Genomic DNA, 7,673 nt, shown 5'->3' with positions numbered 1-7,673 from the left:
TAACCTTTTACAAAAATATAAAAATTTTAACAATTCTTACATACATAGAATATAGAACACACCCAAAGAAAGGGTAGTAAGAATTCACATTACGCTGCGCAAAATTCTTCACTGTCAAAAGATTGTATTTAAAAACTCGTCTACAAAATAAAATGCTTTAGCAAGCAAGAGTTTCTTTATATTTTTCCTAAAACGTTTTTCACAATTTATTAGCCTTATATAAAGGGGTAGGTGGTTAAAAAGCCTTCTGCCCCCATATACAAAAGAGGACTTAATCTGCTCACTTTTTGGGATAGGTAGAGGTAAAGAGAAGGTTGTTCGGAGATTGTAACCCGAGGAGGGGGGGCCAAGTTGATGGCGAAATTTTTTGTGGATAAGACAAACAGTCTCTAAAATAAAAAGGCATGGCAATGTCAGGACAGAGTGTTTTAAAAACAATGGCCTACAGGGGCTACGAAAGGGAGCTGCACACATATAGCGTATGGCTCTTTTTTGCAAAATAAATAGAGAGCTGAACAAATACTGAGAGCACACACCCCAAAACACAATACCGTATCTCAGATAAGACTCTATAAGAGCATGGTAGGCAATTTTGGCCACATCACGTCCCAGAGAATGTGTTATTACTCTAATAGCATAACAGTTGGATGATAACTTCCCTAATAAAGAGGAGATGTGATTTTCAAATTTTAATTGCTTATCAATCGTCAGGCCCAAAAATTTGCATGTTTCAGAAGGACTTATTGTTTCATTTTGCAAAGTGACAGTTCCAAGGTTACATTTAAAAGTTAAAATATTAGTTTTAGAAATATTAAAAGTTAATCTATTAGATTCACACCATGACTTTACAAGAATTAAATCTTCATCAACAATATTCCTTAATCTCTTGGTGTCAGTGTCATGCCAAAGTAATGTTGTATCATCCGCAAAGATAGTAAATTTGCCCCTAATTGGAATTTGAGAGATATCATTGACATATAGCAGGAACAATATTGGTCCAAGAACAGAACCCTGGGGTACACCAGCGTCCATATTCAGACGGGATGACATATCATTGTCAAAGAATACCCTTTGTGTTTTTCCAGATAGGTAAGAATGAAACCAGTCGAGAGCAACTCCTCTGAATCCATAGGTTTCTAGCTTCTGTAGCAGTATTCTGTGACTTACACAGTCAAACGCCTTAGATAAGTCACAGAACACCGCCGCCGCACTCTCCCCAGCGTTCAACCCCATGTACAGACTCTCTAAAAAATTGAAAATAGCATCAGATGTACCCAGTTTCGTCCGGAATCCAAATTGCTGATGGTTAAGAACATTATGCCGTTTCAGAAATTCCATCATCCTAGTTTTTACCAATCTTTCTACAAGCTTGACAAGCGTGGGAAGCAGGGCTATGGGTCTAAAATTTGATGGGTCATCATAGTTTCCACCCTTAAATAATGGTATAATCAAGGCATCCTTGAGTAAATGTGGAAAGGACCCACTTGAAAGTGAAACATTTAACACCTCAGCCAAAGAATCAAGGGTTGGTGGCGGTAGCGCTGTTAGGACCTTTAGTGACAGCCCATCCCATCCAGAGGAGTTCTTATTTTTCATTGAGGATAGAGAAGAAAAATGTTTCAGGCACCTTAATGTTGTGTAAGTATGAGCGCGGATCTCCAACAGACTGAGGCAATAATATTGATAGACCCAAAGCAACACCCTGGAAAAAATGATTGAGTGTTTCGGCCGACACCGTGCTATTAGAAACAGAAGGGTTCCCATGTTCGCCACGTAAGTCATTAACAATTTTCCAAGACTCTCTAGACTTATTTCTTGATTGGTTTATTTTACTTGAGTAGTATAAGTTTTTTGCCAATTTCACTGTATCACGGTAAATTTTGCGATATCTATTAAAGTAGCATATGAATTTGGAGTTGTCCAAGGCAAACCTTCTTATGGAGTGCAAACACCGAAGATTTTTACCAGAAACTAATAGACCCCTGCTATACCAGGGTCTTCTCCTTTTTTCCCTAATTGTCACCATGGGAAAAGTTGCCTCAAAAACATCCACTAAAGTTGAATGGAAACTCTCAAAAGGATCACCGTTGTTAAGTATGATACCATTCCAGTCTATTGAATTACAACATTCTTTAAACTTACAGAAATTTTTTCTAGTGAACAACCTTCCGCACTTTTTTTTTCTTGAGGTACACTTTTTTTCACTTAGAAGAAAGGAACATAATACGGCCTCGTGATCAGACAACCCGGCATTTACAATTCTACATGCAACCTGCGTTTCACAGAGAGTAGAGCAAACATAATCTAAAAGTGATGCTGAATTAGCAGTGATGCAAGTAGGTTGGTCAACATGCAAACTTAAATTAAAAGATTTCAGCACTCTATGTATCGACAAATGATTGTTAGAGTTATTGCAGTCTAAAAAATTTACATTAATGTCACCTGTCAATATTAGTGATGCATTTACCGATATTTGGCTTAAAATGTTATATAATTTATCAATAAAACTACTAAAATTACTCGAGGGTGACCTGTAAAGGCCTAAAATGTACAAATTTAATTCTTTAGAATAAACAATGCAAAATTCAAAAGTTTTTTCTTCCAGGAGATACTCAAACTTGGTTATATCAACAAAGTTATATCTTTCTAAAAACTTATTCTCTATTAATATCAAAGTTCCACCATGATTATACTGAGTACGGGAATAGATGGATGCAAGAGCATAACTTTCTATGAAAAAAGGTTCACCCTGTTTGAGCCAATGTTCAGTCAAAACAACAATGACAGGGTTATCTTCATATGCTAAAAATAAAGAGAGTTCATCAGATTTATTTCTGACTGACTGAATATTTAAAAGAGCTAAAGCAAAATGGACTCCGACTGAGTTTGGCCTAAAAAAGTTTTGTTGTGTTCCAGAGGTCCACTATTCCATGTTATATCCATACAAGGTATAGTTTTTGATACTATTTTTAAGGCAGAGTGAGTGGTAGATATATATAATGATAAAATATCACAAAGTGATTTCGGTGATAGCCGATGTGATGGCCCTTCAAAAGCATTAGTGATAACTCTCACAGATAGGTTTTTATTTCTTATGAATGAATTGATGTATTTAAGAGTCTTAAAGTAGAAGCGACTGTGACTGAAATTATATGTAATACACAAGATAAGATTAGTACTCTTTCCTATAAACAACAGATTACTTAGACTAGACAGTGTGACCTGCGTAAAACTTAAGTTAAGACATACAACTACATTATCTTTACTATTATAATTAATGACATTGCCAAAAAGGTCCTTACTTAGTCTGTGAAAAGGGGCGCCAGTCATTACTTTTCCTGATATATTAACAAATTTATAAAAAAATATTAAAGCTTATTTAAATTTAATACTTTGAGGCTTGATTCAGTATTGATATCGACCACCTTTGAGAATCTAAATTTGAGAGACTAAAAAGACTTTGAGAAACTAAATCTGTCCCGGTTGAAAATTTCGAATGTTAACCTAAGCTAATTCGATCTGTTTATACATGGCATTCCAGATGTATTTAAGAGTAAATATCCTGGCTTTTGTGCTAGATTATATGAAGAGACAGAGGCAAAATATTTGATTAAAAAAAACATTTTGGCAAGAACTCGAGTTCATCAAGTTGATTTTTTAAAATACGCTGGAAATTATAAAATACTTATTATCTAAAATCCTAAAAATGGTCTAAAAAATTTTATTAATTTTTATTTAATCCCATTTTTAATCAAGGACTTTCCTACGGTATCTGCCGTCCGGATGCAAGAATAATTTTGTTACACCCGAAAAAAATCCAACTCTTCAATATCTTATCAAATAATATGATGGTTAACGCAAAAATAATTCTAAAAGAGCAAAAAAAATACCAAATTTATAAGAACATACTCAATTTACTTATTATAATATAATTTAAAACTTATTTTTAATGTAATAATAAACTAAAAACACACATACAGGTCAAGGCGCTAACATTATCTACTAATATGTTATACCGTAAAATTTTAAGTTTGGAAAAGCTTCCTTCCTCACTAGCTACTGTCACATGTAGATACTATCACAAATAGGAGAGAGAAGGATTATGTTATTTGTGAATAGGTAATTAACAATACTCAATGCGTTCATTTTGGAGAAAACATATGGTTCAACGTGGCCAATTACATCAAATTAATCTTGACCTAAAATATTTTTTAAAATTTTTAGATGAATGACATTAAATATTAGCTTTACATTTTTCAGATCTAATCTGATTTATAAGTGCTAAATTTGTAAATTTTTTCAATATGTATATCCTAATAATTTTTATGTAAAATGCTTTTGTATCGAATTTGTTATGACAGAGCTAGTGCAGCGAAAACGCTCGGGAAGCAAATCACTGTCTTTCAGGTTAAAGTATTTTCTGTTTTAAAATGCGAGAAAAAAATCTGTACACAATACAGTCGTATCAATTTGCTCAGACAGTAGAGCGGCAATTATGGCTAAAAAATTGAACTTTAAGCATCTACTGAAGTAAATAAAGTTCCTCAAGGAACTGGTAAAGAAGGGTTGCAGGTTCCGCTTATATGGATGCCTTGTGATTTAGTTAATGCTAGGTATGTTGCATGATACAGGCTAAGGCATTCATATATGGGATGGCTGCGTGTCTTACCAAATAACTACTGCTCTTAAAGAAATTCAGCTAGTGATAGATCTTTTAACTGGATACTGGCACTTAAAATGCCAGTTTCACACGCTAGATATTGCGGAAAATAAATGGTGTTATGAGAGGGAAAAACTGCTAGCAATACAACTGATAATATCATCTTAGAATACCAATACTCACGTGCCCTAGGTTTAAATGTCTGGCAACACATAGTTTGCCCAGCGATACAAAATTTATCAGGCTGGAGCGCTTCATTGCAGTGGCGGCTGCTGCCAGGAGACACATGGGGCTCCTGGTATTATTTAAAATACCATTTTATTTAAAAAACAGCCTTACCTATTTTTTAAATAAAATGAAAATAAAAATAAATATGTCAAATTAATTATTAAATTAATATACTCACCTATATAATTAAGCCCAGGCGGGTCCGCGTGAAGTGAAATTTATTGAAAAATAAGTTTGAGTATTTCCGCAAGTGTATATTTTGGTAAGTGGACGTTGGTGATAGCTAAGCTTTACTTCCACAGGGTCTCGAATTGAATGCAACCGATGTGATGTCACGCAAAGCACGTCAGCTAATAGATCGACGAGTAGATCTGTGGTTGCGCTACCAATGGGCAGCGTCATGCATTTGCTGCGGTCTGAAAGGGTCTGGAACCTTTTGGGGTTTAGCAGTGCCTAACAGGGTTTTTAAAGGTTGGGCGATTTATGAGAGACTGAAAAAACATCAACTCCTCGACATATAAATGGCGACAAAAAAGCAAATTTACCTCCTCGAGACTACACTAAGCATCAAGCAACCGATACATCATATAAACTGCGGCAATTTTTTACTTCTGCCGAAAAACTAACTTTCATTATTCAAATTTTGCGAAAAATCTTTCTAAAATATGTTATTATGATCTGTTCTCATATTTCGCACAAAGTTTTCCCAGTTGTTTACTTAATGTGTTGTGTGTCACCTGTAATTTAATTTAATTTTTCATTTGCTTGTGCTGACATGTGGGATACAGAAAATTTCCTAAAAATGCATTGAATAGTATTGTTGTAAAAGAACGGAAATATCAACAGTAAAAACTTTGAATCGAATATATACAATGGCGATATTGCAGTTGCATAAATAGCTACTGCAATAAACTTTTTTTGTGAAAATGATAAGTGCAAAAGTAAACAACAAAAGCTGACGTGTTAAATTTCTGAACAGTAGTTGACATAGGTTGATAGTTGATTAGTTTTTTAAGAGGCCCAATATATTTAATACTTGGGTTTGAATTCTTAAACCGTGAAACCATGAAAATTCCAGTATCAACCAATTCTATGCATTCAAGCAAAAATTATTTTACTCCACATTCATTCAAGCCTAATTCAAGGAGGGGCCTTAAACTAGATGCCATACCTTCAGGTAACCTCCCAGGCTTAATACACGGTAAGTTAGAATACATAGTCTTCGTAACTAGTGACCCCACCAGAAGTATAAGCTTAAGCTTAATTTAATGATAAACTGCTTGAGTTAAACTAAGCTCTTTAATTGATAATTTAGCTTTATCATAGTGAAATAATTTAGGTTTATCATAGTATTCATCTCTCTTTCTATTTCAGTACTCAGTTGTCTGCATTTTAATTTTTTTTGTGGCCTTCATTTTCCTTCTTTTATACAGGGTGTTTGAAAGGTAAGTAGCTAAACGGAAATGGTGAATAGGTCAGGTTTTTTTTTTTTTTTTTTTTTTTTTGGGTCGTTGGAGAAATTCTTTATGAACACTGGTTACGCGGCGCCGCTCCCAGTAGTGTGGGACTCGAGTGTAGTGTCGAGTCTGTTTCGTCCTGTACCCACTAAAACTCCACCGCTGGGTGGGGCCTTGTGGCTCCCTACACTGCGTTCTGCTAAGAAGCAGTCCTATTGTGTCCCATATGTTTAGTCCCACAGGTTCAATTCTGTAGCTTCAAGGAAGTCCAGGATTGTGCCCAGTGGTAGATTTCTTATACCCTCTGGTGATGGTTTCTCTTCCCTCAGGAATGTTGCCCTGGTTTGATTAAATGCTTCACAGAAGCACAGTATATGAAGAGTTGTTTCGTCCTCCTCATTGCATCCCCTATATAGCGAGGTAACTGATTTCCCTAGCGTATGCAGGTGTTTCCTGCTGGGCGCATGGCCTGTAAATAGCCCCGCGACCCTTCGCAGTTGTTGTCTGGAGAGGCCCAGTATGTTCTCACCCTTCTTGAAGGGTGGGCTGCCTATAAGTTGTTTGGATTATTCCATCTTTGGCAGCTGTTCCCAGTAGGATTTGTTCTGGTTTGTTAGCCAGTTGCCGATTTCCCTCTTCCAGGTCTTATCGTTGACACAACATGTTGGTTCAGGGCCTACCAGGCTGTTGCTGACTCCCTGAGTTGCAAGTTGGATAGCCCTTCTTGCAGCCTTATTGTTGCCCATATTCTCTGCTAGAATTATCTCTGGCCTATTTTGCGCTTCGGCGAGATTCCTGTGATCCTCCCAGCAGCTTTGCACAGTCCTTGACTTAGTCTCGAACTGTTGTAGTGCAGTGTTGCAGCCTGGTATCCTGTGAAAATTGCGAAGGTTTTGCCTCTTGGCAGCCCTTCTCTCATCAGTTGGACACAGGTTTGTATTCCTATTATGCGGTAAATTTGTTGTTTCCAGGCCCAGGTTTAGCATGAGTTGTCTGCCCTGTTGTTCGTCCTCCACCATGCCCACAGCTACCCCGATCTTGGATCGTTTGGTTGCTGTGTGCCATACTGAGTAACCTCTTTGCCTGAGCCTGTCCGCTTCTGCGTCCAGTGGTCCCCTTTTCTCTTTGATGACAAAAGGTTTGTCTAGGTATGTGACCTTGGTTCTGTCTGTTCTTAGGGCCAGGCGCCCAAGGTCCTGTATCTTGTCAAATAAGGCATTGTGCCCATCTTTCGATAGGATTGTTGCGCCATTTGACAGCAGTCTTTTCGCCCCCGATATAGCTTCAGCCCGTACCACTAAGTGTAGCGGGCTTAGTCCTATCAGGTT

This window comes from Anthonomus grandis, chromosome 1 (assembly GCF_022605725.1).
Source record: "Anthonomus grandis grandis chromosome 1, icAntGran1.3, whole genome shotgun sequence".
In the NCBI taxonomy this organism is placed as follows: Eukaryota; Metazoa; Arthropoda; class Insecta; order Coleoptera; family Curculionidae; genus Anthonomus; species Anthonomus grandis.
The sequence above is the reverse complement of the archived record's forward strand: the minus strand, read 5'-3'. Positions refer to the sequence as shown.